At 40.4% G+C, this 26,257-nt stretch overlaps 1 protein-coding gene across 5 annotated transcripts in view; it reads left to right on the top strand.

Annotated features, from left to right (window-relative positions):
• Positions 1–26,257, top strand: part of FYN (FYN proto-oncogene, Src family tyrosine kinase) — a 140,082-nt gene that overhangs the window by 19,441 nt on the left and 94,384 nt on the right. Inside the window, exon 1 of one of the 5 annotated variants that reach the window (XM_063311052.1) lies at positions 25,396–25,487. The exons of the other annotated variants lie outside the window; for them this stretch is intronic. The gene's annotated coding sequence lies outside the window, so the exon portion shown is untranslated. Of the gene's footprint in view, positions 1–25,395; positions 25,488–26,257 lie in introns of those variants that run through there. 5 annotated transcript variants of the gene reach the window in all.

Raw genomic sequence — 26,257 nt, forward strand, 5'->3', positions numbered from 1 at the left:
GTACAAGAATGCCAAATTTAGCTATGTGGAAGGATGTGTGTGTGGGTGTCCGTATGCACTCTCATCGTTCTATATAGTCACCTAGCACAGATAATTGCCACTGCAGAACTGTACCACCATATTCTTTCCAAAACAAGATGATGTTTGGTAGTATAAGAAGAATTGGAAGAAGAAATTTATTTATTTATTTATTTATTTATTTATTTATTTATTTTATTTCTTTACTGCCCATCTTGTATTGCAATGACTCTGGACAGTTTACAAGTAAAATTAAAAATAAAATATTAAAATGTTGTTAAAACAAATACAGTATAAAATATAAATACACATAAATAAATATAAAATATAGAGTCCAAGACGGTGGAATAACGGTGTCATCATTGGCGCCGTCAAGGTGCCAACCACCCCCATGGTTGACTATCCCCCCTCCCACCCCAAGCAAGGTGGCACAACCAAGTTTTAACCCCCTTTCGGAAGGCTGGGATAGCGGGGGCCTGCCTCATCTCTGGGGGTAACTTATTCCAGAGGTCGGGGACCACAGCGGAGAAGGCCTCTTCCTGGATCCTGCCAATCAGCAATCCCTCATGGACAGGGTCCGTAACATGCCCTCTGCCTAACCGGGTGGGACGGGTCAATGTAATGGGGGTGAGGCAGTCCCTCAGTTAACCTGGCCCCACGCCATGTAGGGCTTTAAAGGTGGTGAGCAACACTTTGAATTGGACCCAGAAGCAAACTGGCACCCAATGCAGCTCCTGCAGCAAGGGTGTTATGTGTGCCCTCTTTGGGGTTCTTAAAACTTTTCAAGTGACTGCCACAAGGTAGGCCTTAATAGTGTAAATAACTGTTCCTGATTCAAGATTGGTCCAAATTGGGATTAATTCTCCATATATTCCATGCTGTATGAAAATTGTAAATAGTTCTTAATCCTTTCCACTAAATAATTATCTAATATGCTGTAACAGTAAGCATGTGTAAGGAATTGGAAAAGACATAAAATTTATAACTAGGATGGCCTGTCCCAGGGACTTAGGCAACACTTGCTCATTGAATGGCATACTGGTTATTATTCTACCCCAACCACCCAAAAAAGATCAAGTAGGGCTAGAACAAAAATTGCAGGACCAAACCCAACGCTACTGAATATAATTGCTTCCTATGAGTTTTAATTTTCCCTTTCTATCGCATTAAAATTTCAATTCAGTGACAATTTCGTAGTGAGGAAGTGTAATGGTTGCCTAATCCCAAATACTCAGTCTCACAAGCTCGGGCTTAAAGATAACTGATTTATTAAAGGAATAGTATGCAAATACAGAGAAAGCTGAGAATGAGCCAAAGCGCGCGAAATACAAACTTAAAAGCCTTGCCTTCAATTCAGTCCCGCCCCAAGCACCCGTCAGCACGCACCCCCTCCCAGGTGCTAGGATCCGTTACACGCGCCTGGGAAAGTAACCTTGAACAGGAGTGCAAACCCAAACATACATTCCAAAGTTCCAAAACAAAGCAGAGTGCAGGAATGGAAAAAACCCAGCCATGAGCAAGGCGGGTATACACGGAAAAACGGTTTGACATGTGAAACGTTACGATGTTAACAGAACATTGAAATGGGGAACATGACATATCGCCCCCCCCCCCAGAACAGTGCTATGGAGCAGGTTTGTCGGGGTAGGTAGAGTGAAAACGGGCAACCAGGCGGGGTGAGCGGACATCGGGGGCAGAAACCCATTCAGGATGAGGGAAATGCTTCCAGCGAACGAGGTATTGCAAAGTGGAACGCTGGCGGCGGGAGTCAAGGATTTCAGTAACCTCGAAGTGTTGTTGGTCATCAATCATGATCGGAGGTGGTGGAGCCAGTTGGGGATGCCAGCGGTCCGACTGCAGGTAGGGCTTGAGCAAGCTGCAATGGAAAACAGGATGTAAACGCTTGAGGTTATGGGGTAAATCCAGTTTAAAAGTAACAGGGTTAATTTGTGCAACAATGGGAAAAGGACCCACAAATTTAGGGCCAAGTTTCCTGGAAGATTGTGGTGATTTGATGAATTTTGTCGATAAGTAGACTTTATCACCCACAGCAAAAGTAGGTTCATGGGAGCGTTTAGCATCGGCATGGCGTTTGTAGGTGGTCTGGGCATGGTTTAGAGCTTGTTGAATGTTTAGCCACGAGTCTTTGAGAGTGTCAGCCCAGTCAGTGAGAGAGGCTGGGAGCGGCTACGGGTGCGGGAGTTCAGGGATCGGGACGAACTCACGCCCGAAGACAGCTTTAAAGGGAACTTGACCAGTGCTTTGATGCACGGCGTTGTTATAAGCGACTTCAGCAAATGGGAGTAAGTCCACCCAGTTGTCCTGTTGGTAATTGACAAAAGCTCGAAGGTATTGCTCAAGAGTAGAATTAACTGCTTCAGTAGATCCATCTGTTTCCGGATGCCAAGCGGTGGAGAGGGCTTGCTTGGTGCCAAGCAGTTTCAAAAATGCCCGCCAAAACTGTGACGTAAATTGTGTGCTTCTGTCACTCACCAAACGGGCGGGGATTCCGTGAAGGCGGTACACGTGAACGAGGAAGAGGCGTGCCAGCTGTTGCGCGGTGGGGATAGAGGCGCATGGGATGAAATGCACTTGTTTAGAAAAAAAATCTTTGACCACCCAAATGACAGTTTTTCGTTGACTGGGTGGCAGGTCGACAATAAAGTCCATGGATATGTCCTGCCATGGGAAGGACGGAGTGGCAACCGGTTGGAGGAGACCCTGAGGCTTGCCTGTCTTGCGCTTTGTAGTCGCGCATACAGGGCATGTAGTGACATATGCCTTAAGGTCCTTTAGCAAAGTTGGCCACCAGAATTGACACCTAACTAGGTGAAGTGTTTTAAGATATCCAAAATGTCCAGCCAACTTGTCGTCGTGGCAACGCTGGAGGATCGTTTTCCGCAAAGCGTCAGGCACATAGAGACGATCGTTTCGCCAAGCAAAATTGTCAGCGAAAGTTACAGTGTGGAGGTTTGCTTGCAACCAAGTATCATTTTTAAGGTGGAATAGCAACTGTTGTTGCAAGTTTGATGGAATTGGCAAGCGCGGTGACCGGGAGGGAGGCGGAGCAGCTTGAGGTTGAGTTTGTTGCGCTCGCGCTTGGCTGCGTGTCACCGCTGCCAGACTCAGTTGCTTTTCCGTCCACACAGTACCCTGTACCAATGGCCCTGGGCCAGCATCTTGGGGTCTGCGTGACAGCGCATCAGCTAAAAAGTTTTTTTTGCCTGGTATGAATTTGAGGGTAAAATCAAAACGACTGAAAAATTCAGCCCAGCAAAGTTGTTTGGGGCTGAGTTTTCGACTGGTGCTTAATGCTTCCAGGTTCTTATGGTCGGTCCAGACTTCAAAAGGGGTTGAAGCCCCTTCTAATAAGTGGCGCCAAGTTTCTAAAGCGGTTTTTACAGCAAAAGCCTCTTTTTCCCAAACATGCCACTGTCTCTCTGTTTCGGTGAACTTGCGAGAGAGGTAAGCACAGGGTTTTAAGGTGTCAGACTGGTCTGACTGGAGCAGTACTGCCCCGATGGAAAAATCGGAGGCATCCACCTGTACTACAAAAGGCTTGGTGGGGTCTGGATGCTGCAAAATGGGTTCGGTAGTGAAGATTTGTTTGAGCGCCTCGAATGCCTGTTGGCAAGTTGGAGTCCATTTAAGGAGCGCTCCCGGGTTTTTAGAGCTTCGCGTATCCCCCTGCGCTTTAGTTTTTAACAGTTCAGTAAGGGGGAGGGCGATTTCTGCAAAATTTTGGGCAAATGCCCTGTAGAAATTGGCGAATCCAAGGAAACTTTGTAATTGCCTCCTGGTACGTGGAGGCTCCCATGCCACAATCGCTTCAACCTTGGCAGGGTCCATTTCAATACCCTTAGCAGAAATTCTATATCCTAGATAATCGATTTGTGATTGATGGAAGGCACACTTGGACAGTTTAGCATACAACTCAGCTTTTCTCAATTTAGTAAGCACTTGACGCACCAAGTGAATATGTTCTGACATGGTTTCAGTATAAATCAATACATCATCCAAATACACCAGTACTCCCTTAAACAGGTGGTCGTGCAAGACCTCATTGATAAGTTGCATAAAAACCCCAGGTGCCCCCGATAAACCAAAGGGCAGGACTTTGTATTGGAAAGCCCCAAGAGGACAGTTAAACGCTGTTTTCCACTCATCCCCTTCCCTTATGCAAATGCGAAAATAGGCTTCTCTCAGATCCAATTTTGAGAAGCTTTTGCCTCTGGCCAGATGTGATAACATATCTTTGATAAGGGGCAAAGGATATTTATTTAATATTGAGACTGCATTGAGCCCGCAGAAATCGGTACACAGCCTCAAGGAGCCATCCTTTTTTGGTCTAAAGAGCACAGGGGCCCCCACCGGGGAGTTTGCAGGCTCAATGAAACCCCTAGCCAGGTTTTTGTCAATGAATTCCCTCAGCGTAGTTAGCTCTTTGGGAGACATGGGATAGATTTTTGGGTGAGGTAACTTTACATTAGGGAGAAATTCAATGGCACAGTCTGTTTTCCGGTGAGGTGGCAAGCGATCTGCTTCCTTCTCCCCAAACACATCAGCCAGATCCTGGTATTGGTTGGGCAATCCTTCTAGCGGCGTAAGTGTTTGTACTGTCGTGTTAGCCACCTGTCCTCCCTCCATGTCCTCTAACAAGTCCTTTTCAGGTACCTTATAAAATCCATCAGCAAACGTTACAGTTCTGTGCAGCCAGTTGATGAAAGGGTTTTGTTGCACAAACCAAGGCATTCCTAAAATCACCAAAGGGCCCCCCACTGGAGCTATGACAAAAGGCAATTTCTCCCAATGGGTACCCATCTGTAAAGCCACCAGTCCTGTAGAGTGGGTGACTGCTTTCCCCCCCGCCATGGTTCCATCCAATTGCGTGAAGATCATGGGCCGTGGCAAAGGGAACGTGGGTAATTCTAGGGCAGCTACAACATCAGGATGCATCAGCGAACGGGAGCAACCCGAGTTCAGCATGGCCCAGAGTTCAACAGTTTTGGTTCTAGAGCCCAATTTTACTTTGACAGTCATTGTAGGGAAGTTCCCACTCACCGAATCGTGGTTGCGCCCGGTTTCTTCCACCTGCCCAACGGCGCCCTTCAGGGCAGGTGGAAGGCTTTTCCCGCTGGCTGGTCGAACTGTAATTCCTCTTCCTCTTCCCCAAATGGAAGGTCTGGAGGGTCGAGTTCGGCACATGCAGCCTTCATCTTGCGCGGGAGGAATGGCGATTTCCCTGGCGCTTTTCCTGGCCATTCCTCTGGTCGGCGTCTTGGGCACGAAGTGGCACGATGCCCATCTTTCCCGCATCTCAAGCACTGACCTTTTGCAAATCGTCGCTCCCTTTCTTCCTCCCAGGCTTTTGGTTTAGGGCGACTTGAATATCCCGTAGCACGAGCTCCCTTCGCGATTCGGGTTTGTCTCAGTTCCTTACTATGGGCATACATTTGCAGAGCGTTTTCCGCACTGCCCGCCAACTGAATCCAGCCGTATAAAGTTTTAGGATCGTCCCTACACAAAGCCCAACAGAGGATTTCCGTCTCCAGCCCTTGTTTGAACATCTCTACCAAGGTTGATTGGGACCAGTCCTCCACCTTTCCCGCCAGGGCTTTAAATTCCAAAGCATAGTCTGCGACAGAGAGGGTTCCTTGATAAAGTTTTCTCAGGGAGTTCTTTGCTCTCTCTTGGGCCAATGGGTCTTCGAAGTGCTGTTTTAGCACCCACAGAAACTCATCAAAGTCCTCTAACTCCGTGGCCTCCACTTGGCACAGCTGTATGTACCAATCGGCTGCCCTCCCCTTCAGCTTGTTGGCAATAAAATTAATCTTGCCCTGTTCTGACCGAAAACTTCGCCCCCAATCCTCCATATAATGTCTAGCATTTGTGATGAAGAAGGAGAGCGTGGTAGGATCCCCATCAAACTTCACCCCAAAGGGTGGAAAGGTTCTTACCGGCTCCACCGGCTGTGGTGGCTCTGCAAACAACAGCGTCCGTCGAGCCCCCAGTGGGGGTCGATCTCTGGATGCCCTCAGCTCCCTTCCTCCCAATTGACGGGGAGCCCGAGTCTTACTTCTTCCCCGGAATGATGACAGGGACCTCTGTCTTGGGAAAGCCAGCTGAGAGGGGTCTTCTTCCCAGTCTTCCTGTAGGGACCCCGGGCTCCTGGGGATATCCTTTAATAGGGTCACTATCATATCCATTTTGTCCTCTATTGCTTTCATGCGGGCAGGGGTGACAGGCTCTTCCAAGGGTCTATTGGTCACCACCACCCTCGGTGATAAGGGGATTTTGGGTTCCCAGGATGATTGTGGAGATCCCCTCCCCGGTGCTGCTTCCACTTCGAGTTGGGGTTCACCCCCTGTGGCGCCCTGCACTGCCAACAATAGCTCATCCAATTGGACCTCTCGCCTCTCCCGACGTGCTGCCCTTTGCGCTCTCGAAGTTGGAGTAGCAGAGTCTTTGTCGAGTCCGGCTCTTCTTTGCTCCCTTCACACTCGCGAAGCGGAGGTTCGATCATCGCTAGCGCTCCTCTTTACCCAAACTTTGGATGGGGCTAGCGGAAATGATATAAATGATTCTCAGCTTTATGTAATGGTTGCCTAATCCCAAATACTCAGTCTCACAAGCTCGGGCTTAAAGATAACTGATTTATTAAAGGAATAGTATGCAAATACAGAGAAAGCTGAGAATGAGCCAAAGCACGCGAAATACAAACTTAAAAGCCTTGCCTTCAATTCAGTCCCGCCCCAAGCACCCGTCAGCACGCACCCCCTCCCAGGTGCTAGGATCCGTTACACACGCCTGGGAAAGTAACCTTGAACAGGAGTGCAAACCCAAACATACATTCCAAAGTTCCAAAACAAAGCAGAGTGCAGGAATGGAAAAAACCCAGCCATGAGCAAGGCGGGTATACACGGAAAAACGGTTTGACATGTGAAACATTACGATGTTAACAGAACATTGAAATGGGGAACATGACAGGAAGCCACTATTTTATTTTTTATTTCCTATGGTTCAGATCAAATCAGATCTTTATTATGATAAAAGATCGGGAGAAATATGTGGATATAATAAATTTCAGTTAATAAGAAATAGCTTACTAAGAGGAAAATTTAAAATATTAATTATAAAATAAAAATTAATTGAAGAAATCAGCCATTGTCTCTTTGCTCTGGCACAACAGTAGATGGCAACACATCTTGTTTTTGTCTTAATTCCCTAAATTGCTTTAATCTGATTAATTTGTGGGTGCTACTGTGACCTCTTGAAACATTTTTATATTTTAATGGTTTTATATGGTCTTATATTCAAAACTATAAACTATCATGAAAGAATAACCTCTCGTGAAAGATTCTTTAAAAAACCTCAAATGGGATGTCCAATACATCTGAAGACACAGTTGTACCCACATAATTTAGGAGACAACTGGAGAGGGGAAGAACTGGCTTGTGTGTTGTTTTAAGAATTTGAAAAGTAGCATGGGTCCTCTTCAAATAATAATTCTGCCTCATTCCAAGGCTTACTTTGGAGGGCTAATTCACATATTTTCTTACAATAAGTATATCAATTTAGTCTCATGATCTTGGGTTTTTTTTTTAATTGACAAATAGACCTTTGTTTTGATAAGGCATATCACATCCAGCAGGCAATGCAATTATCCTCATCAAAGCAGAGGCAATGTGATTTACCTTAATGAAGTACTTAGTCTTGTCTTGAAGCTTGGACTGGCAGTTCTAGCTGTCAGAGTGCTAGAAAGCGTTTGGCCCGAAAGATCAGAAAAATCACACACCAGGCATGTCTATAAAAATAAATTTATTTACAGAAAGCACAAACACATATTTTCAAGCTGTACATTCACACGCGCTCAGAGAGGACTGGGAAGAGAGTCTGTGCTGGAAGGCTACAAAAGCGAAACCAAAAAAGTCCAGGCAGTTTCTTCCCCCAGGCAATTCAGCTTTTAACACCCAAACTGAGGACAATTAAGTTTGACCTCTTCACCCTGCCAATACTTAAGAAAGTACTCAATTACCATGGTAACCTAGTGGCTTGGTCCAAGCAAAAACAAAGAAATGCCAACACTAGCAGCAGTTGAAAGTATCAGAAGAGGCTTTGGCACCTGCACTGGAGCTTTTTCCAGCAAATGGAATTGCTGAAGAGTGAGCTCATTTTTCATGTGCACAACCAGGTAGAGGAGGAGGAGGAGGAGGAGGAGGAGGCAAGAGGCAGTTAGATTGAAAGATTTGTACCTTTTAATTGGGAGCGCAGGGAGAAGTTTTCTCTGATTTGGTTTCCAAAGGGCTGGTGTGGTTTTTTGCTTGCAAGAAGAGTCTTATGCACAATCTCCTTGAGCTGAAGTCTAGACAGGAACAGGATGTTTACAATCACAGTGCAGGTATGCAAGGTGACAGTTAATTTGCAGACATATATTTTCCATTCTCTCTTATTTACAGACATTCTGGTTGTTTATTTTTTGAGGATAGTCTGAGAAGAAAGCTGAAAGTCAGCATCTTTAAATCTCATTTAAAAATTGAGCAAATTGTTTGCCCCCTATTTCATGCATTACCCTTATACTTTATATCCCACTAATGTGTTTGTCAGTCTTGGCACTATTGCTGTGCATCAATAGTGGGTGAGAGACAAAATTTCAGCAGCAGCTCCAGCTGGGCCTAAGAAGGCAATATACAGCTGAATATCATCAGCATATTGATGGCATCCATCCCAAATCTCCTGATGACATCTTCCACTGGCTGTGCATAAGAATATGCTTTTGCCCAGTTTATTACATCAAAGTAAGGGTTGAGTATGTCAAGAGAAACATAAAAGTAAGTTGGATGCAGTGAGAGCAGCATACTGAAAAAATGTTTGTATAAAACAAGAAGACATAGAGTCAAGAATGAATGGGTGCTGAATGAGTGCAGATTCAATACAAAGTGAGTAACCGATATGGGAAAAGTATGTTGAGGTAATAGGTTGTAGAAGGAGAATGAATGAGGGTTGAATTGTAAAACAGATAAATGGAGGGTGTATGGATCAAGAGGATCAAAAACATGATTTTACACAAAAAAAACAAAGGACAGGATTTGGCTAACATAACGGAGACCAAGTATAGGAAATGCAAGACTGATGTGTTAGGAAATCCTTTGTGAAAGGAATCCATGAAAAGAAGAATGTGCTAGTTTGACTGATGTGGAGGATACAGCTGTGGCAAACATAACAGGAAGCATTGCAAGAGTCATAAAGGCAGAAACAGAAGAAGTCAAGACAGATTTCATACAGAAACAAAACGAGCTCTGAAAGGCTCTCCCCTTCAGCTGGTACAAAAGGAAAAAAATGAACTTGTAATTGTGCTGGCTTCCTGTTTTTAAATTGATCGCTTTGTAGATAATGAAGATGAGTTCGCTGTCACTTTTCATTTTGCATTTTTATCTCATTGGTAAGAGTGTATTTTCCATCGAGGGTGTATTTTTAGTTCTTCTATTTTTCAGTAGGGAACAGCTTTTTAAATTTTAATCTGCATTCCATATACAGAATTCATTTTTAGTTGCTACTAAGAGATGAAACTTGTTTATCTAATTCCCTTTCCTTTTTCATTGCTATTGGCTTCTGCTGTACATTAATTTCTTCCACTCCGTCTCATCACCTCAGTCCCTGATCAAACTGATACGGTCAGGGGAAATCCTTCTCAATGCAGGTCATTTTGCCATTCCATCTACCATCCCACCGTTTCAGGAGGGAGGGGCTATAAAACATATATATGCAACTACACTGGTAAATTACGTAATTAAAAAGACACAGAAAAAGAACAATAGGATATGGATGAGATTGACAATGCTCTGACATCTGTTTCACTGGAGGTTGAAGAAGAAAAATTACAGAAACTCTAATGGTTACAGAAAAGAGAGCATGATATGCTGTTTGATTTGTTACTGGTCTTACTATGTTAATAAAGTTTCTGCATTCAGTACTTAGGATTTAGTTTTCATCCCAAAGAGCCTCTTTGGCTGTTTGGGGCTAAATTAACTCCCCCGTCTGCTGTGTCATTTGAAAGCATGCAGAAGGGGGGGGGGGTTAGCTTCCCTTCCTGCTTTCAGGGCAAATATGGAGTCCTGGATTTTCTCTTTAGGGTGAAAATGAGGTAGAAAACATTGGAGGTTGATAAGACCATCTGCATCTCTCTGCAGTGGTATGAATGCTAATCAGGATAGTGTAGTTTTGCTATTATTTTGTTCACTTCTTTAGTAAAAAGGCAGGAAGTGACAGCCTCTCAGCCTCCTTTGAAGCAGTTGGAAGGACTTAGACAATGACTTACTGGATCATTGGTCTTCATGTGCACATAGGTGACTTCATTTTCCTGGAAAAAGATGATTCAATCAGTCTCATCATTCTAATAGAGACAGTGTAGATGAAATGAAATAAGAAGACTTTCCTGAATAATCATTAATTCGCTTGAAAATGCATCACTGATTTTGGCCGAAGTCACATGTAACTCTACACATTTGAGAAAAGACAAAAGGAAGTAATCAGCAGATAGAAGAAAGAACAATAACCAGGAGTGGAGTTTTAAATAGTAGTCAATTCATATCTGTAAGCTGATAGGCTTAAAAATGTTGAATGGGGCAGTCAGATTATTTTAGCCTACACATTTTCAAGGTAGATAGCATGAGCAAAGGTCAGCAGAGTAGGTTATATAGTAGGGTAGGAAAAGGATAAAATGTTGGTGTATATACACTTTAGAATGGAGCAATAGCTGTACTCCACTGTTAAATATACCAAGAAACCGAAAGTAAAGGCAACTAATTTTTTTTTCATTTGATGCAGATGATAACAAACAATATATGTATATCTTCTTCTTGTATTCACAGTATAGTAATAGAGTATGCAAATATATGAAGCCACAATAATCTTCCTCAGAATTTATAAGCCAGTTGCAATTTAACATGCCAAAAAAAAATCCTATGCATTTTTAAAAGACAAGTATTGTCAGAATGTGGTTAGCATATTCATTGGCCAGTATTAAATGAAGCTTGTGGCTTGCAGTTTACGATGTAATGGCTGGAGTTCACATCAATAGGATCAGTTGTTGTCCCCTTCAGCTGAGATGCTAAAGAGTGAATAGTCATGGAAACAGAATAAGCTTTTTTTCTCTATTTCCTAATGCAGCCAAATCATTAAGCAGTGTGGGAGAAGCAGCCTCTGCCACAACTGCTCAGTTGCTAAACAAAGAGGTTAATTCTTTAAGGTTCATACTTTTTGGCATCTGTCAGCAACAATAAAATATTAGGTGCACACTCCCCCCACCCACCTCACCCTTTTTTATATACAAAGTATTGTTGCCCATGTAGTGATTCATGTGCTAACCTTCTATCTTTGACTCTTGATATCCTAGGAGAGCCCACTGATATAATTGGTACTCAGTTGCTGCTAAAGAACAACTATCAGGAGAATTAATCAAATAGATTTCTACATAACAAATTAATGGGGAGGCACAAAAAGGCAAGGCAAGGTAAAAAGTAGTGTTCTGCAGAGACTACTTGATTTCCTTTCACCAGAATAAATGTTGAGAAAATAGCCTGCCACATCGCACATGACAGCCAGTTCGGTGTAGTGGATAAGGCATCCAGCTAGAAACCAGGAGACAGTGAGCTCTAGTCCCGCCTTAGGCACAAAGCCAGCTGGGTGACCTTGGGCCAGTCACTCTCTCTCAGTCCTAGGAAGGAGGCAGTGGCAAACCACTTCTGAAAAACCTGCCAAGAAAACTGCAGGGACTAGTTCAGGCAGTCACCAGGAGTCAAAAACTGACTTGAAGGCATTGAAAAAAAAATCACACTCAGACCAGGCAGTAGCCCTTCCTGCAGTATGATCCGAGAAATACAAAAGTTGTTCTTTCTCAAAAAGGACACCATGGGAAAAAGATAAGATGTGTAGTACTGCCTATAATTGTTTTTTATTTTCATCAGAGCCGAAGAAACTCTGCAAGACAGGCCATTAGGAGGGAATGAAACATGCCCCCAAACATACAGTAGAAGTCAATGGATAAATTGCAAGAAAGGTTAATAAATAAGGGAGGAGGACCACAACTGAAACCTTACCTTTAAAGAAAATAAAACATTGAAATACAATGCACGTGCTCTGGAAGAAAAGGATGAGATGGAGATGTATGGAAAGGTAGCAAGCAAATAACCAAGCTAACTGAAGGTGATCAAGTGAGAATGGGATCGAGAATTAATGAAAAAATAAATAAATAGGCTGGTCACAGTTTATTCACCAGAGACACCATGAGGACTCAGGTTTAAAGTTAGAATAAGTGAGGTTTCTTGGTAGAAGGTAATCATACATCTTTGCTTTCATACTACCCATCCAAAAGTCTGTGTTTGGGACAATGATTGTAAGAGTAACTCTGATTTGGGGCTAGACCAATTAACTACTGCCTCCAATAGTGATGTTTGAATTCTACTTAAAAGAAAACCAATTAAACCAATAGCAATTAAACTGGTAAATAAATTAAAAAATTGATATAAAGAGATCCTGGAGTCAGCTCTTTTTTTTTTTTTGCCATTGCATCTGCTCATTTTCACTTTGCTGGGTGGCTGTTTGCACTAGTTTGTGGCTTAGGGTTAAATTGTGTGATTTACCAGTATATTGTCCCTTACAGTAACTAACACACTTGGGAGTATACTATGTCCATGTAGTGTAGTCCAACACACTTAGAGTATACTAAGCTGGGGAACGTTGTTGTGTAGTCATGTAACAATGAGATTAGACATGATTATGGATATTTTTGTTTTTTAGGATTAACAGATTAATAATCCAGAGAATACTCTTTGAAGAAGGAATGTATAAAACAGTGGACATATTTGATAAGAACATAAAGTATCAGGTACCCTGTCCTTTGAATGATTATTTCATTGTCTCTGGATTTAGAAAAAAAATGGAAGGCATGAATAAAGTCATAATTTATCTTAAATTTAAGTTTTTAAAATAAGGCAAATTTTCATGGAGTATTGGCAAGTTTTAAATCCACCTCTTTCAGCACTGTATTTTACTGTTGTGACTGGATTGTTGCACCTGATTTTAAAATAAAATGCTCAACATTTTTTGCTCAGCATTTGTTGTGTGAAATGAATACATAAGTATGTTAATCTGCTACAAACAGAAGTCAAATTCATCAGCAAGCTAAATTATACAGTTAACATTTTTGACATTTCTATAAATATAAAAGGCTTGGATATGAAATTGTAAGGTCTTGACTTCTATCTTCTTAGAAGTTACTTTAGCTTTGGACAATTGTTCCCCCACTCCCAAATGAAAGGACTCTACATTTATAATTGAATGTGTGTAGTTAAAAATATCCTGGGTGGTTAGAAAGTTGTTAACATAGCAGCTGTATTTATGTTACAAATCTATGCGCAAAACCTATAATCATACCTAGAAGTTTCTATAAAGCTTTGTGGCTTTGCCTTTTAACTTAAATTCCAGAAGTAGGATTTATTTGCAAGCTTGCTGCATTTCTTCTGCAGCAAACACTGAATCAGTGCTTAGTAAAGAAACCTCTAGTTCTAATTTTTATGTCTATATGTTGATTTTGATTTTCAGGTTTGAGAATTGGGGTGGTAATTAGCATGGAAGAAGTAAGTACTGGTTAAATGGAAGCAATTTATGAGTCTTCAGGATTTTTTCTGTATTTTCTAAAACATCAGTTTGACTAATTCATAAAATTAATATGGAGATATTAATTATGCATCATAGCAAACTCTGTTTTCACAGAAGACACGGGAAAAGATTTGGGGGGACAGGTTGGAGGGATATGTGTTCTTGTCCTTTAAGGAAATAGAGCATGCAGCAATCTGTTACATTGGTGCCAGGGGGTTGCATAGAACAGCACAGTAGTTGAGACATGTTTATCATCCATTATGGTTTCCGTATTCTTCCTGAATGCTATGCCATTTTCTTTACAGGAATCATGTTGCCCTTCTGCTTTCATCAACTAATGTTTTTATGAAAACTTTTCTCCTCTTCTATTCCAGTATTCCTCGTTGGCCTGATGGAGCCAAAGGGTTTCCAGAGGGCACCTGAGCAGTTTCCCAACAGTCTTGACAAGTAGTTCTGTCAATTGCCTGGTTGGTCTCTGGCAATAGGAAGTGGCCCTTGCTCTTATCAAGATTGCCCCCAAGCAGCTTCTGGCTGTCCATCAGCCCCAGAGAGCTCATTGATTTTCAGAGAAGCTCCAGGAGACTAAGCTGAGCATTGGTCATTCTAGTTGATGACTTTGTTGGGATCTGGATGGGTGTGGTGTACTCCTCCTGGTCCTTTTGGACCTCAGGGATCTTCAGTCTTGACTATGGTGTCTTTCAGGACCATCTGAACTGGTCATGGGTTGGTGGAACTGCTCTACAGTAGTACTGCTTTTCTCTCAATTGATGGTTCCAGTCGGTGGTGCTGAGGGAGCAGAAGTTGGTCCAGTGGCCACTCCAATGTGGGGTGCCACAGGGGTTGGTCCTCTACCCTCTGCTGTTTAACATTTACATGAAGGCTAGTAGCAAAGATCATTAGGAGATTCAGGGTATGATTCCATAAATACGATGATAATTCTCAGCTTTCTGTTACCACCTCTGACCCAGATGGAAGTGCTTTCAAAGTCTTGTATTGGTATCTGGATGCAGTTGGGGTCTGGATGGGATGAAACAGGCTGAAGTTGAACCCAAGCAAGATGGAGTTGCAGTTTATTCATTACTGTCCTCTGCTAGATCTAGAGCTGTCTCTCAGTCAGGGAACACTGCCCTTAGGGAGCAGGTCCATGACTTAAGGGTCCTCCTGGAGCCATGCTTCCTGCTAGATGTGCAAGTGGAGGCTGTGGTCTGGAGAGCCTTTACCTAGCACTGACTGGTGCACCAGCTGCATTCCTACCTGGAGTGGAAGCACCTGGCTACAATGAGTCATACCCTTAGCACATCTTGATTGAATTTTGTAACGTGGGACTGCCTTTGAAGATCACCTGGAAAGGACATTTGGTTCAAAAGATAGCCAGTTCAATGGCCAGAGCTCATAGCTTTGAGAATACTATGCTTATTTTGAAGGCCCTGCACTGGGTGCAATTCAAACTGCAAATTTTAACATATAAAGCCCTATATTGCTTGGCAGTAAAGTATTTTCATGATCACCTGTTCCAACTAGAAGTTGACCCATGCAAAATGAACCTCCTAGGAGAAACTGTTTGTGGTTCCCACTTCATGAAGTGAGATGGGATGAGGCCAAAAAAAATCTTACTTTTCAGTTCCACAGCATTTGTGGCACACTAGTTTTTCACACTAGTGCTGTGGAGCAGTATTGTCATAGATTTGAAATTTGACCCTTTGGTAATGGCTTTTCAGAAACTTGTGAAAACTGATCTTTTCTAAGAGAAATGTTGTCACTATGCATTAATATTTTGTGGTATTACATAAGCCAAATTATATTTTTGTCATTGTTTGGGATGGATGGGTTTCTTTGGCATTATTAACATGAACACTGTAATTTTTCATTGTATGTTTATTATTCCTGAAAGCTACCAAGAGTCTTGAAGGACTGATAGCATACAAATTTAATAAATAAATAAACTAAACTAAAATATGTATAGATATTTCTCTATGTGCCTCTACCTATTTAGATGTGGATATTCATGCTTTATTTGCTTGTGTTGCTCACACTGGTTGCACAAATCCAAAAGTGGTATCTCCAGGGCTGGAGTCAGTCCTGTTTTTATGAAATTACATAAACTGCATTTTGGTGTGTGACATCTGCTGGTAGGCTACAAGCCAGCTAGCTATTAACGAATGGGGAAATGTAAAAAGGGGAAAGAGAGAAGCAGTAGAGGTGGAGCTGAAGAGAAGAGTGGTTCTACCAGTCATTGATCAAGTGGCACCCCTGGAAATAAAGACATTGGGCTCTCAAAATACTATCTTTTCATTCCCTGATCTAAGATAGAACAGAAAGGAGGAGGAGAAGAAGGGACAGCAGAGGAGCAAATGATGTTTTATGTGAATGTTCACATGGCAGTAACTGGGAACATAGGATAAAATCAGTGAAGATGGAGTGCTCTGGTAACATGCAAAGCCAGGAATGGATTTGCCATGCAGGCAAGTGCATAGTTAACCCACCCATTAGGAAAAGCTGGCTAGTGGTAATACTGCAGCGGCACACACAGGGTCATTTTGCCATCAGTCAAGCAAGGCAGAGTGAGTTTGGGATAGCATCCAAGGTCTTGAGTAGAGAGTGATCAAGGGAGCCAAAGATGATATAATGCTAATACAGGGCCTTACTCAGCAGTCTAAATTAAAGTTTGACTAAACATTTAGAAACGTTGGGCTGTGGTTGGCATAAGTCACGTTAAAATTTACATCTAGAGTAGAATTCAATGAATTCTTTCTTCTATTTGAATCTTTTCGGACCTTTTTTGAAGGGATGAAATTAACAGCATGGGCTCTCGCAGTAGTTCCAGCATTAGATTCCACAAATGCAACTCCTGTTGTCCCTGTAATTGGCAATTCTAGTTCAACAAGTAAAATCTCTAGAGTCCTTGTTTTTAATTCAGGAGGCTGATGTACTCCCCTTTTACTGCTTCTGCATGTTAACATACTTTTTGTGATATTGTGATACAATAACACTTCATTAAAAGAATCTGTGGTCCTCAAGATGTTGAACTACAGCATCAGCACTGGCCTTGTTAGCTGCCAGCAGAATAGTTAATGCTACAGAATAAATCAAGTTTCTCCACCCTAGTGCTCTCTAGATGTCTTAGGATGGCAACCCTTAATCAGCATAGAATCAAGCAAGTTAAAATCTTTTAATACCTAGAAGTTGTTGTTCCAATAATCTGCAGTGTAGAAGGGACAAATTAAAACCATTTCTGACTAGGCTTACAAGACAGCGAATAGAACCCTGCATTTTGCCAGCTGCAGATAACAGTTTTGTATCTGCTGTTATTAATCTCTTTAAGGCTCTTGCTTTATGGCTCTCAGGTTTGTATTTACAAAGTTCTAAGACCCCTGGAGGTAGTACATTCAGAATTCCTACAGGACTTATTTTGCATTCCCTGGTGTGTCCCCAATTCTTCTTTGTGCCTGAAATCTGGGTTAGTTTCCCCAAAGACATGCATGAGATTCTGCCAGCTAAGATATTGGCTAGATTTGGCTTTTAATGAGGAATCTGTGTCCCCCATATTATTTCATACATCCTGGTAAAAAAGGGATTGAATTTGATCTTAGACACTACAGACTCTCTGCTCAATCACTTGATCCCACATGGAATTGAGAGCCACCACAGAGCTGAAGCAATATGTGTGACTCCAGTTTTCAGAAAGATTGGAGTATAACACCTATTATTGTAATACAGGTTTATTTGGGTGGCTTTTCTTCAAGTGCAAATAAATATATAAACAAGCAATTTATCTTGACTCAGGTGAATAAGCTTTAAAACTCTTTTAAAAGATGGTTTATTTTTAAATGGAGTAAAATAAAGTAACCCAGTTGTTTCATTGTGGCTAATAATATTTCAGCGTAATCTTTCTTTTAATAGACTATTGCATCTATACTTTGCTGCATAGCCATTTTCTCTGGGCAGAACTTTCACTGAGTTAAGAATTGGTATTCATCTGTAGGAGATTATCCTCCCCTGAATAATTGCCTATTAATTGAGGGAGAGCATTTATGATAAGAATAGAAGGAACTGCTAGAAACAAAGGCAAGAGGAGTTAAAGTAGATCCTACGATAGGTTTAATATTTAACAATTTTGTCTACGGTAACCACTGTCCTGGCTGCTGAAAATTGTAGAAGATTAGCTGAAATACCATCTCTTTTCCTAGTGAGTTTTAATTCTTTTTGGAAGCCTACATAGGGTTTCTTTCTTGCCGTGTGCTATTTTCTTTCCCTTTTATCTTAATCCAGTTTTATTTCCATTTTATCTCCATCCCGTTTATTCTTTTTTGCTGTTTATGCAGGAATGAGGGAGTGGGATAGATGGATGGATTTGCATGATTTGGTAAGAGAGAATGATTGGTCTATGCAAGTGAGGGAACTAATTGATCTTATAAAGTGGTACCTTACTTTACAGGTAAATTTAATCAATAGTTATTAAATTGATTGTTGCTTGGTCCCTGCTTTTATTTATTTATTTGATATTTTTATCTTTTGACAGAGAGGTGTGTGTGTGTGTGTATGTGTGTGTGTAAATCCACACATAACAAATGTAGTTATATGAACATACATGCAATTATTGAGGAGAATTTTTGGAATTGATTTCGGCTAGCAATCTGGATTGACAAGAGGCATCACCCAGAGTTTTTGTCTGTGTTCATTTATTTTCTTTCTGCTCTTTAAGATGTGGAGAGATAGACTTCAGGGTCTTCTTCTCATCTTAACTTCAGGGTTGCCTTTCTGTTAGGTATCCACATTTCAATAATTCTGCAAAACTCTAATTCTTACTTAGACATTGCCAGACACTGGACGCAGAACTGCTTAGTTTCAATTCAGTTTGACTCTGAATCAGTTAGTCTTTGTGTTTCCAGTTTTCTTCCCTACTTCAACCAAATATCTTGAAAATTGTTTGTTCAGCCTCACATCTGACAATTTGCCTCAAAGCAATAAACAACCAGGGTTTCTAACTGGTGAGAGTATGTATACCCTTCAGTGAATGAGTAGGCTTGTGGTGGAAGGGAAGAGTGCCTTGTCATCCCTCTGGCTTTGATTTCCACACTGGCAGTCAGAATGGAAACACACTGGGCTGGTGGAGGAGGAACAAATGGCTTTTCCTTCCTCAATGAGCCCGCTGAGGCTTTTAAAAAGCCTACTAAGCAGCCTGCATTGAAAGGTTATCAGTCAAAGAGCACTGCTCTCCAGTGAGTCCTTATAATCCATCCATGTAAAAGTTCACTAAAGCAAATATAATAATTATTCATACGATTTTAAAATATATCTTTATGAAACACTGATGCATTATGAACATTTATGTACACGTACATTTGTTTTGTTTTGCACTGTGATCTCTTTCTTCGACCAAATTTGTCCTTCCCTTTCTATCTCTATTTGGCATCAAACTTATTCTCTAGAAAAGTCTTGGCATCTCCTGCTCTTTCTTTTTTCTCACTTGGTTAGAAGGGCACTTAATTTCTCCCTGGTGTTCAGTTTTTGCCTACTTTTTTGGCTGTAGATTTACATTTTACAATTTTTAAAAATGTCTTTTTTCTTCCTCTGTAGCTAAGTTGTATATCTGCAGTTTTAACTGAATGCACAGTCTAACCTAACTTATCAAATGTGTATATGTAGTTTTACTGCAGATAAGATTTGAAATGGTACATTAACTTGCTGGGAAAGATAGTGTGATCATTCCCATCAATCCATGTACTGGAGGTTCCTAAAATTCAAAAAGAATTTCATGCTGTAGGGAATTTCTCAAATACTCCTACAGAAAACAACATATGAATTTATGAGACCTGACAGCTGCCCGTGAAGTCTGATACGTGATGAAGCAACAGCTGTGAGTTCCTCTGCACTGATGTTTGAGCTGTAGAAATGAGCAGTTAAGTTATTTGGTATCAGAATTGTTGGAACCTCTCCAAAAACCAATCACATTGTCTCCCCATAGGCAGATGTGCAGCCTTTTCCGTTGGCTAGCCTGTGCTGCTTAGCTTAAATTTCCCCTCCTCGGTGCAATGTGCCACTTTATTCATGGTTTCCCCTGCATGTAAAGCTAATGCTGAATGCAGTTGTGACATACGTAGATTGTTGAGATAAAAATATAAGGGCAGTTCGCATCCATTTAGAAGGCCAGAGGAAAGTTTTAAAAATAGCATAAATTCTGCAACTTAAAAAGGTATTCTGACAGGTAGTAAATCAGTCCTGAATTGGATACATTTGAGTAGGAGCTGCAGTATGTTGAGAAACACAGTTACTCCTCCTAACAGAGAAACAGTTGCGGTGAGAATGGTCTTTATGAGAGATATCAAAACCCCCAAAGTCTACAACTGTTGCTGTATTACTGTTTTGCTGTAGGTAGCAGGAAATGTTACTAGTTGTATGATTAACATGTGTTATCTTTTTAACATTTCTTGTAATCAGTGTAGTTATCCAGGTTCTATGCTACTGGAAGATATCATAAGAATTTGTGTTGCTGATGTATATTTGGGATATACTAGAAGTGTGATGTCATAAAACGCCATGTGTCAGAATACATTCTATTGGCAAGATACTACCCACACTTAATGGTTGGCAGTCCCCTGAAGTGAATGTCCAGTAATACTGTTTAGAGAAGAGGAAAAGGCTGGTTGCTCTTTATGAACTTCCCTGGTTCAAACTACCTTCATTAATCATAGATAAAGTTGCATTAGCTCAGCCATTGCTAGTAATTGTAAACTTATTCATTGTTACCGCAAAGCCCTTGGTTATAAATTATGACTTACCACAGAAACCCTGGTTGCTAATTAATATAGTTGACAATGTAAACTTACCTACAGTTACCTAAACAGAAAAGAATTGTTAAGATCAGCACTGGTCTTGATATCATATTTCCTATTTTCTATGCTACTCAGTTGTTTTTCTATATATCTTAAGCTTTGTATTTCACAAAAGCATGCATACTTTCTCATATAAGGACTTTTAGACCACACATCCCACCCCTTCTCACTCCCCGTTATATACTACCTCTCAGCATCCTTTGATTAAATGTGGCTGTTGATACTAAACATGCTAAGCATGATATCTGAAAGAAACACATCTTCTGTGTATCTTTTCCTATAATCACGTGGCTGTTTTCTGATTGATCAAATGAATCTCCATCCCAAGAAATACTGTGTAGAATTTGTAGCATATGAAAGGATAGAAACAAGATTTTTTAAAGAGTCTTAGCTGAAGCAAGTTCTATGTATTTCATAACTATGATCATTTTGATTTTATGATAATATCTTATTTCTGCTTTTGCAAACAGTTCACCTGAAGACATGTTGGTCTACAGATAACCAGAGGTGAACTCCTTTAGCCAAAAATGTTTATCTTGCCAAAGTAAGGTAGGCCTGGCACTATCTTGCTGTGCCTCCATAACATAAATTAAAAAGCAACAGTAGGAAGATGTCTTTAAGACATCTTCATTGTAACTGATAAAATGTTAATATTCTTTTTGGGATGACAATGCAGTATTTAAGCTGGATGTGGAGCCAAAGCAATATGATATAGAAGTGTGAGAAAAACCAACTTTATTTTTCAATTATTTCTGTGTATTTTCTGTTTTGTAACTATCACAACAGCTTGACTTCACAGTAAATGGTGTGTGCTCATAGCATCTCTTCTTCAGTGTGGACTGGACCGCTAGTACAGCATATTGGTGGATGGAGAGCTCTCTTACCATAATGTTATCCCCTAAATGGTGATTCACTTATTTGCAATGGCAGCTCATTTTTGTATGAATAGTAATGGAAGGTTTGTTTGAGGACATCATTGGAATGGAAGCCGCTAACCCAGATCAGTGGCATCGCAACTATTCAGAACTAAGTTAGAGTTTATATGCCCCCACCTCCCAGTCATGAATTCTCTATTTTAGCCACATTAGAAGGTGATTGATTCTTGGGAGAATCTGGCAGAATGTTGGAGATTGGCTTTATATGCAAAATAACATTTGCATTTGCCTATAATATATACGTTTTTTCGAATACAATAAGATCCAAAATCTAGTAATATATTTATGTTAATTACCATGCTATTCATTTGTTTGTAATGTTTGGGTTTTTAAAAAGCAGTCAGAACTCTTAAAATATTATGAAGGCCAGAAGAAAAGAATATATTGAAAATATTTTTATCTGGTCACAAAAGTAAAAGATTCCTATAAAATACGTATTTTGTCCTTTAGGCATCTGTCAGCAAGTAAATAATATTGAACCTATACCTGTTTTGTAACATTTTTAAAAAACCAGTAAGATTGAATTCATAAAGTTAACTGCATTTTTATAGGGCAATCTGATGAATATTTAACTGGATGTAAGCTTCTCTAAGGCAAAATTTCCATTAATTTCTACTGAACTCAACTAAGAATAGAAATACTGTAAAAAAGTAAAGAGTTTAACATCTGATAATCACAGTTGCTTTTTCTGATACTTTTTGAGGAAGTGATTTAGAGGAAGAATCCACAAACACCATGCTGGCATTAGATTCCCCATACATAATACAGCTATTGAGAGCTTGTCTTCTGGAACATTTGCTACATGCCAACACAATGTACTGTAGAATACTGTAGTTTCCCCTGGACTTAGCTTTAAAGTAATGTCTGAAACTGAATTACATTTACTAAATTAAGCCTTTTATTTTTTTACCTAGAATTGCATGTCTAATGAATGCAAAGAAAACACAATTGTTCGAAATTCTGTCCAGCTGCAACATTGCTTGCAGTTGTTTTCCACATTTACATAAAATTGATATTTGACATCCAACATTAATGATCAGTTTGCTTTTAGGTTTCCTAAGCATTCTCACAATCAACTGGAGAAGATTTTTTCCTTAATTCCCCCCAAGAAACATTTCAGAAGGCCAACAAATATTATTCTTTTTTTTTTCCTACAGTGGAGGCAAGGGTATCTCCCTTCCACTCACTCCAAGAGCAGGGCTAGAAAGTCTTCTAACATCAGTTCTTGTGGGAGAAGATAGCTTTCTTCTCCAGTTCCAGCCTTGCTTTACTCTGGAAAGCTCTGCCAACTTTCTGTGTGGCCAGGGCCACCTCAACAGTAGATTTTCTACTTTCTGTTTTTACTATTCCTTTAATTGGCTTAGCTTTCACTTTCCTTTTTGGGAGCTCCTAATCTAATGGCCAGCAAAAATCAACCAACCACAGGAGGGAAACAAGCAGTTTGGCTTTCAATTATTCTGCATAACAGTTGTGTTTGAAACAGTTCCTTACTCTTGGACAGCCATGTTCTATACCAGATGAATTTTCTGTACAACCTCCCATGAGGTAGCCCCATGAAGAAAACTTGGTTTGTTGAACCTTTGTTCAACCTGGGCATAACCATTGTGTGAGTAACTAAAGCATACTTCACCCTAGAGTTGTAATGCTGCAGCTACCATATGAGCATAAGCTGCTTTAAAACAGCTCCTGGTCACTGCAACTGAACCTCACATGTTAGCCCAGAGTTCAAAAAAACTCCCTAACTCTACATTAGGTCTTTCCATATCATACATCATGTCACACCCAATTGTAAATCAAAATCTAAGTTTTAGTTCTCCTATTCATATTGCTTGTTTTTGTTTTTAATTTTTTTTATTCCATTCAATTGTGTCCGATTCTCAGCGACTGCCTGGACTAGTCCCTGCAGTTTTCTTGGCAAGATTTTTGGAAGGGGTTTGCCTTTGCCTCCTTCCTAGGGCTGAGAGAGAGTGACTGGCCCAAGGTCATCAGCTGGCTTTGTGCCCAAGGTGGGACTAGAACTCACAATCTCCCAGTTTATAGCTTGGTGCCTTCACCACTGCACCAAACTGGCTCTCATGTTTTTTTAATTAAATATTCTCATTCTCATATTCATTCTCAACTATCTCACAAAAATCTCCAAGGCTGATTCAAAAGTAAATTGATAAGAAATGTAGGGCTAGTATGTTCCACATACTGGTGACCATTCAGTCCAAATATCTGGATGACTTTCCCTGCAATTACATGTAGCTATGCAGTTCGGTAAAGAGTTGCTTTGTGCTTCACTTTGATGAAGGTTCAAGCAAAGCAGTCCCTTGAAACTGATCAGCAAAGCAATATGGCTGCCTTATTTATTGATTTGATTCGAAGGTTGTCCAACTCCAAAAAGACTTATAATATTTAAAAGAATATATAACTTGTGGAGTCCTTGGCGCCCTCTGAGCCTTGTTGTTTTCTTGCAGACATTGCATTGCCGGACTAGGCAACATCTTCAGTGCCTAGTCTGGTAATGAAACGTCTGCAAGAAAACAACAAGGCTCAGAGAGCACCAAGGATTCCACAGTTCAACCCTGAACTACAAATATTCACTTTGATTGGTAATATATAATTTAAAAAGGAACATGACCACCTGGACAAAACCACATAAGTAACATCCAGGGGGAAAAAATGACAGGGGATCCACAAACACCCTACATCCAGGCCTGGAAACAGAGGCAGGTATTAAGAGACTTCTGGAACATTTGAAGAGTGGGACACCTACGTATCTCCAGGGGAATGCTATTCTGCAGGGCACAGCCATGATAGAGAAGGTGTGTTTCCTCAGTCCTGTAAGATGGCAACATTTAATTGAAGGGACCTGGAGCACACCCCTCAGTAATCAGGCTGTTTGTTCTTCTTCAAGAGTAAATAAAAGTGGCTATGTTTCTTCACTTTTTTTGCTCTGCTTTGTAGCCCTTCCTAATTTCCCAAAGCCAGAAGAGATTTTTGCACACTGATCTACTAGTAAAGAAGCCTTTTCCAGCATTTGCAAGATCACAGAATTGTAGAGTCAGAAAGGACTTCAAGGATCATCTAGTCCAATCCTCTGCAATATGCAGGAAAACCAGTTAAACCATCAATCTGAGGTGCCTGTCCAGCCTTTTCTTAAAAATCTCAAGAGGTGGAGAACCCACAACCTCCATTGGTGGAGTGTTTCACTGTTGTACAAATCTTACTATCAGGAAGTTGATGAGAAATTCTTCATCAAGACAAATTGTATCACAAGAGATCTCTGTTAAAAAGTATGGAAAGTGAGGTGAACTTTCATGCATTCTTTAGGCCACTGATCCTGAGATAGAATTGAAACCATGTGGGACCACATTGTGAAAAAGTTTATCCCTTGATGGGATCAAGGAATCAGGGCTGGTCATATCATTAGATAAAATGAGCATTCAGCAGTTTTTAGATGTCATAGAAAAAGCAGCAAACTCTTAATTATTATTGTATTTTTATTACCAGCAATGGGGAAAGGTATCTTCAGGCATGTAAAATAGTTTCTATTTTACATGCCTGAAGATAAGTTTCTATGTTTGAATTGGATGTATGTCCATCATTTGTTGCTCTGCTTGAGAAAATAAAAAATCCTGGGCCATACTTACAAGAAATAGATGGAATGACCAGCAATGCATTTTACATTAGAATGTGCAAATTAACTAATTATATTTTCTGTAGGAAGGTAATTTCTACTGAGTATTCAATCTGGTACGAATTTATCAAATATTAGCACAAAACACTCTTGTCCTGAATGTGTATAGATTTATTATTTGCAATGATTTTGAACAAAGAAGATACTAGAATATATCTTGGAACAGTTTTGTTAGTGTCCTAGCAATAGGTAATCTTTGCTGTCTCCAACTCTCTTCTCATTCCTTCCCCCAACCTTCCTTAACCGGGTGCCTTCTGGACATATGGGATTTTCACTTCCATGGTGTCCAGCCAACGCTATATGGGAGTTGAATGCATTTGGAAGGCATCAGGATGGGAAGAATATCCTAAGCAATGAACTCCAGTATGAAAAATAATTGATAATACTGTGCAAATAAAAGTCTGGTTCTCTTTATTCTAAATATCATTCCAGTTGTGCCAGGAGCATAGTGAGCAACTGTGTCTATTATATAATAGGAAGTGGTGGGTACATGCAATGGCACAAGCCTTTGTAGTTTGTGAAATATTGGGATTCAGAACATTTTTCAAAATATGAAATTCAGTTTCTTTAAAAAGAACAGTCAACAAGTGCAGTTCATGTCTATTGAAATCACTATAAACAACTCACTGTTTTAACATAAGTCCATTCATTGAAAGAATCCTATAAATAGGAGCCTTGTTCTGGCCTTCGAAATGCTTGGAATGTGCCTGTCACGTAATATGTGTGCCCATTTCAATGTGAACACATGTCTCATCAACTCTGTATTAGCACCCCCAAAGAAAAAGCTCTTAAGGGAAACGAATGTTGTTTGTGTAATACAAGTAAGCTTTGCTGTTTTATAAAGAGCTATCCTTTTCTGGATAAAGCATTCATATAGAACAGCTGTAAATTTAAACAAGTGAATTAATATTCTTGATAAAAATGAACTTATGATCAAATGATGATCAATCATTTGGCAGTAACTAGACAACAGTTTGTGTGATTAAAGCCAGCTGGTGAAGTTTTGGAAGAAGTGACATTTTAACTATGGGCTCTATTCAGTATTTCAATCCACACAATACATGAGCTTCAATATAACCTCAGCATGGGAAACGCTACTTTTTTTCATAGTGTGCGGGTGTGTGTATAGTTTT

Source organism: Candoia aspera, chromosome 1, assembly GCF_035149785.1.
Source record: "Candoia aspera isolate rCanAsp1 chromosome 1, rCanAsp1.hap2, whole genome shotgun sequence".
Taxonomy (NCBI): Eukaryota; Metazoa; Chordata; class Lepidosauria; order Squamata; family Boidae; genus Candoia; species Candoia aspera.